This window comes from Acomys russatus, chromosome 6, assembly GCF_903995435.1.
Source record: "Acomys russatus chromosome 6, mAcoRus1.1, whole genome shotgun sequence".
Taxonomy (NCBI): Eukaryota; Metazoa; Chordata; class Mammalia; order Rodentia; family Muridae; genus Acomys; species Acomys russatus.
In genome coordinates, this window is record NC_067142.1 from 51,996,030 (window position 1) to 52,002,821 (window position 6,792).

Sequence of the window (6,792 nt, forward strand, 5' to 3'; positions counted from 1 at the left end):
ATCCCCTACACTCTTGTTGGTTTTACTTCTTTTTTTGGGGTGGGGGGAGGATTGCTTTTTGTTTTGGTTTGGTTTTTTGGTTTTTCAAGACAGGGTTCCTCTGTGTAGTCTTGGCTGTCCTGGACTCACTTTGTAAGACTAGGCTGGCCTCGAACTCACAGAGATCGCATGCCTCTGACTCCCAAGTGCTGGGATTAAAGGCATGTGCCACACCACACCCGGCTACCCAACTCTCTTGTTTATTTATTTATTTTAAAACATTTCTTAATGTTTTATCTTGCTGTGTTTCAAATGGCAGAAGGTCAAAGTGAATTTTTATTGTAGTTAATATAAAAACCCCTTATGTGATATTAACTAGTTGATTATTCTTTGTTGTCCGATTCAGAGAATCCATGTGCCCACTACTGACCTCTAAAATGTTTTTGATATTATGTATCAAAAAGGTAGCTTAAAGCAAAATGCAAGGAAGAGAGTTTGATTTTTTTTTTTAAATACTAAGCAATCAACTTAGAAACCATCCTGTCTCCCAAGAATAAATAACCTGGCCAAAGGTCACATTTCATATCTAGTTTGCTCTCTTTGACAGGACAACATTTAAACATATAAATTCAGATGGCACCAGCATAGATATAATGAAAGAATTTACCTCTGGCTGAGAAATCCCTTGAGTCAAAATTGTTTCCAACAAGAATAACAGACTATTTTATCAACAGCCAGGAAGATAGGAATGGGGCATGCTTGCCAACATTTTTATAGTGGGACGTCATAAATTGAATGGAGTATTGCAGGCTTTAAAACCCAGAAGGCTCTGAGTGAGGCAGTTATGAGCACTAGCAAGGCCTGGCAGTGTGTGGCCTCAAGAGACAGGTCAGTGGGCAGGCAGGCTCCAAACACACCGTGGGTAACAGTGACAACTGCCGATTAAACTTGATCTGCAGAATTCCGTTATTAATGCATTCCTTTGCCTCTGGTGGGAAGTAATGTGACCTATTTAAAGAAGATGAAGGAAGCAGCGGGGTGCAGAGAAAGAGTCACACAGATACAGTGCTGGATGGAAGACCAAACAGCCGCCTTGGCTGCTGGTTTCTGTAGAGTATTTTCAAGAGTAAGGAAGAAATACGGTCCCAGGTAAGTTCAACCCAAGTCATCACATAAAAAGCAGTGAGAATGGAGATTGGCCTTCCTCCAGTAAAGTACACAGTGTCTTCCAGAGAAAATAAAACCACACCCTTCCAACAGCCACCTCTTGCCGCCAGCTCAAGGTCACTTTGAAAGGCACCTAAGTACTAAGTTACTTGGAATTCCCATATTCCTTGTTCCATCCTAAAGTATTTCAAGTGCCAATTACATGTTGGTGGCGAGGGCCCTGTCTCCACCTCTGAGTAGCCAGTTCTCTCTCGTGAAACTGGTATTTTCTGAAGCATCCATTCACATAGAAAGGGCTGGGATAAACATTTGTGGGCCTTCAGAGAGGTACTTAGGAGTTGTGACAGCCTATGGCAAGTCTAGAGGTAACTACAGGTCATCTCTTTCCTCTCCTGCATTGTCCATCTCTGGGTGACATAAGCACACCTTACCTGGGAAAGGGTGATGTGAGTCTTTGTCATCTGCCAGAGCCAATCGGTGTCACTATTCTGAGGCTCCTTTGGGGCTTGGTACAGCTCGTATCTCCAGCTCCAATTCTTGTTTCGTCCTAGGGAACTTTTCCTTTATGAGCTATGCAAGAGAGATCATATCTATCTATCTATCTATCTATCACTCAACACATAATGTTTCTGACACCAGCATATGGGACATTTTCCCCTAAGCATTTACTGACAAGGTGACCTTCAGTTTCACCCAGTCCTGATACTATCCACCTGAGGTTAGCATTAGCTCTCCCAGTATCAGTTACTAGGCAACTACCCTCCCCCCCCCGCACCCTCCCCACCCCTGCTCCAGACACCAATTGGAAGTGTAGGTTCCCCATCACCCACAGCTTCTGTCTGCCTTGGTTACAAGTCATAGGCTTCCATAATCCTCCTCTCAATTTGATCACTTGGCATATTAGCTCACATAACTAAAAAAAAAAAAAAAAAGCTTACCAAGTAAATCACCCTTTATTACCAAGGATCTATCAAGGGACAGAAATCTACAACCACATGAAAAACAGAGAAGCCTGGGAGTGTGCTGACGTAGGAGCCTGTCCCTGCTGAGTTTAGTGCTCTGCCTCTCTCCTACACTTGACTGTATTGTTCGCCAGCCCAGTTCTTCAAACCTCATATTTTAGGCATTTATATGGAGATATCACTGTAAAGCATGATTGATTGATTATTAACTCATTCTTCTCTTCCTCTCCCTCTCAGTTCTGGAGGGAGGAGGGGACTTGAAGTTGAGTTTTTAATCATGGAGTCTCTCTCTCTCTCTCTCTCTCTCTCTCTCTCTCTCTCTCTCTTTCCCTGCATGCATCTATCTATATGTATGTATGCATACTTACATACTTACATATATAGACATTTACGATGGCAAGGATGAAGTCACAAAAGTATTCTTGGTTTCTTGGTTACTTGGTTCATCCCCACCTCAGGAGATAACAAAATAGTAAATGAGACTGATTGACAAGCTACAGGAGGCTCCATTTTCTTGTAAGCCAGACATCTTGGTTAGCATCAGACCCTGCTATATAGAAGGGTGTGTTTGTCCAGGAGCCAGATTCAGTCATTATTTTTCTAACTTCTTAAATGTCCCACCAAAACATGGTTCTCTCTTCTTCTTCCAGCATATTTCAGAAATTCAGAACATTTAGCTTAGTTTGCACAGTGCTTGCCAAGTGTGCATGAAGCCCTGGGCTTGATGCACAGCGTCACGCGAAGGAGCCTGTAATCCTAGCGCTTGGGAGATGGAGGCAAGAGAATCAGAAGCTGCAGGTCAGCCGCAGCTATTGGGCAAGTTTGAAGCCAGCCTGGGATGCGTAAGACCCCGTTTCAAAAGAACAACAGCAAAAAGAACAAAAACAAAACTCCGAAATGGAGGTTGAAATGACACCCAGTGGTGTTCTTAATCACTATGGGTGTCCCAAGAGAGAAATATTTTGGATGTCGAGTCATGAATGAAAGTCCTCTTGCACTGTATCCCAAAGTCATCAGTGTTGTCTGAGCATAGGCTTGGCTGTCCTAGCCACTCACTCCTATTTGCCCACTAGGTTTAGGGACATAGTGCTCAGCCACATTAGAAAACAAATAACTTATCAGTTTGTCTTCATCTTCCCACTTATCAGGACCCTCATCTGTCTCTAATTTTCCCTAGCAAGAGAGAATACAATGTGGTTTTAGCTCTTTCCACTTTATGGTGAAGATCCCTAAAACTGGAGTTATACGTAGTTATAGGAGTTATAGATGCTATGTGGATGCTGGGAACCGAACACAGACCCTCTGTAAGAACAGTAAGTGCTCTTAATCACTGTGTCATCTCTCTAGCCCCTAGACAGAATTTTAAATAGAGAGGGACTAGAAATCCTTTAGGAGCAGAGATAGGCTGTGTCTAGCCTCCAACATTCCCAGTGTGCTGGTTCCTAAAAAGCGTTAAGGGAATCTAGTCATTTTAGGGCATGCAGACACTGCGGCAAAGGGAGTCTTAACTTTTCCTCTTATACATTTTCCATTTCAATAGAACAGTCTAGCCAAGGACTAGCTGTACTCCGGTAGAAAGAGGCTGTACCATTTTCAGTGTCTTAGTCAGTGTTCCATTGCTGTGAGGAGACACCATGACTGTGACATCTTTTATAAAAGAAAGAATTTCATTGAGCCTGGCTTATGGTTTCAGAAGATTAGTCCATTAATCATCATGGTGGGGAACATGGTGGCACGCAGGCAGACATGGTGCTGGAGGAGGAGCTGAGAGTTCTACATCTGGATCTGCAGGCAGCAGGAAGGAGGTGACACTGGGCCTGGTTTGGGCTTTTGAAACCTCAAAGCGACCCCCCAGCGACACACTAACTCCAACAAGGCCACGCCCCCTATCCCTCTCAAGTAGTGCCACTCCCTGATGAACAATCAGTCATGTATCTGTGCCTATGGGAGGGGGGCATTCTTATTCCAGAGTACAAGGACCTAGATGGCACCTGTAAACGGCGTAGGTTTCCTATGTCAAGGTGTTCTGCCTCTTTTCCTAGTCCTGGCCACAATGCTAGTCCGCTCCTCTAGCCCCTTAGACTCCAGAGATCCATAACTCAGTCTCCCCAGACCTCATTCAACCCTAGGACTCTTGCCTCTAGTCCCGGTTTTAGTCATCCCCGTTGCATCCTTCGCTCTCTTCTGAACAGTCCATCACAGCCTAGAGTTTCCACTATTTAAATCTTTTGGTCATCAAAACCATCTTGTTCATGAAGGCCACAGTAGAGACAGTAACAATAAACTGCCACCATATGCCCTACCACCAACATTCAGTATTAAGTTGTGCCACATTGATTTGATCTAGTCTTTTTTTTTTTTTTTTTTTTCTTTTCTTTTCTTTTTCTTCTGACTGTATTGGAGTTTGAGCCCACAGGCAAGCACTCTACCACTGAACTATATGGCCAAGCACCTGTTCCTTTAAAAAAAAAATTTTTTTTTTTTTTTTTTTTTTGTTTTTCGAGACAGGGTTTCTCTGTGTTAGCCTTGACTGTCCTGGACTCGCTTTGTAGAACAGGCTGGCCTCGAACTCACAGCAATCCACCTGCCTCTGTCTCCCAAGTGCTGGGATTAAAGGCGAGCACCACCATTGCCCGGCTTAAAAAATTTTTAATCTGCTGAGATACCTTACAGCAAAACCCAGATATCACGTTATTTCACCTTTGACACTCAAAATATTATTAACCTTTAAGAGAACAACCACAACACCATTATCCCAACTAACAAAATGAACGGTCTTATTTTGGCATCCTAGTCTGCCCAGTCTGTAATTAATCTTCCCTGGCTGTCTCCAAAGTGTCCTTTTATAGTTGGTTTCTCTGAATCAGGACCCAAACAAGCTCCCCACAATATGTTTGGTTAGCATTTAAGGTTTAATATTAATTTTCTCACCCTTGAGTAGTTTTATTTTGGGGAGAAAAAAAAAGAAAAAAATAGCATAGTGTGGCCATGGCTGATTAGAGTGCTGGGGTGCGGCCTCAGGTGGGGTGGTGGTGGTGGTGGGTTTGGTGCTGTTCATTTGCTGAGACCTGGTGTTGAATGTGTGTGCGGATGTGGAGGTGGGTGTTAAGGTTTTAGAATCTGAGGGGACAAATGGTGCTGGTCTTATCCACAGGCCAGACATAAACATAATAATTACAGCTAGCACGTATTAGCTCATTGTATAGACGAAGCATTGTTCAACGGGCTTTTGTACAACTATGTTATTTTCAAAATATAACAAAACTAGGGGGGTTTAAGGTTTTTTTGGGGGGGAGAGGGACTCATATTGGGGAAGCAGGGGCAAGTGCTGCTTGCTTTGGTTGTGGGGAAGTCACGGAGTTTTGTGAGCCTGTCAGGCAGCCATCTGAACTGTCTTCTTCACTGCCAAATATAATGGTTTGGGTTTTTTTATTTTTTATTTTTTGAAGATAATTTCATAATTATATTTATGTACAGAAAACTTAGCAGTGTACATTTAGCCCAGCTTAGTGGCAAGTTCGTTAGCCTTTGCCTTTTCCAGCTTGGCAATGTGAGCCACAGATTTAGGACCCAGGACGTTGCCTCCCCAGTGGCGACGGATCTCATCATATCTGTCATTGTAATTGGTCCTGATAGCTTCCACCAGCTTAGCCAGAGCACCCTTGTCTTCTGAGTTAACCTGTGTGAAGGCAACAGTGGTGCAAGTCTTCCTGTGGACCAGCCGCCCCAGCCTGGCCTTTCCCTTGATGATGCAGTAGGAGACCCCCATCTTTTGACACAGGGCAGGCAGGAAGACCATCAGCTCAATGGGGTCCACGTCATGGGCAATCACCACCAGCTGAGCCTTCTTGTTCTCCACCAAGGTAGTGACTGTATTGACCCTTGTTCGAAGGACAGGAGGTCTCTTAGTCGGGACGTCCTCTTTCCCAACGGCTTTCTTCTCCGCTCGGGCCAGCAGCCTTATCTTCTTCTCCTGCTTTGTCTCTGGCCTGTACTTGTGCATTAGCTTAAGCAACTGGGTAGCTGTCTGCCGGTCCAGGGCCTGGGTGAACTGGTTAATGGCAGGAGGTACCTTGAGCCGCTTGTAGAGGATGGCCCTCTGCTGCTGCAGTCTGATGTAGTGGGGCCATTTGACGAAGCAAAGTGAGTGAGATCTCTTTTGGGCTGGATGTCCTGCCCGATGCCGAAGTTCTTGGGCTGCTTCTCAAACAGAGGGTTGACCACCTTCTTGGCCTCCTGTTTCTTCACCACAGCGGGGGCCGGGGCCACCTTCTTCCCCTTGGCTTTCTTTCCCTTGGGCATCTTGCTGGGCTGGAGGAGAGAGCTTTTTTTGTATTTTTGTTTTCTTTCTTTCTCTTACAATTTTCAGGATGGGCAAAGAGTAAAGTGACTCTTTAATCTTTTGTTCTGGACATGTCTGTGTCATTCTGTCTCCCATTCCCACTCTCTAGCTTAAGTCACATGTGTAGAGTCCCCAAATGTCACATTCCTGGTGACAGGCTCTGTGATTCATCGCTGGTGGCAGCAGAAGGCTGGCAGGAGTGCAGGAGCCTGGAGGGACTTTCTCAAAGCTCTGCTGAGTAAGTGGGAGTGTTATTCATGCCCTGTCATGGTTTCTGACCCTTGAGATGGGATCACAGGCATAGTACAAAGCTCGAACAGTGGTCCTGTGTTGTTAAATACT

General features: G+C 44.6%; 1 pseudogene; it reads right to left on the reverse strand.

The window, feature by feature from the left end:
* Positions 1-5,574: 5,574 nt before the first annotated feature.
* Positions 5,575-6,427, reverse strand: LOC127191007 (60S ribosomal protein L7a-like; annotated as a pseudogene).
* Between the last annotated feature and the right edge of the window lie 365 nt (positions 6,428-6,792).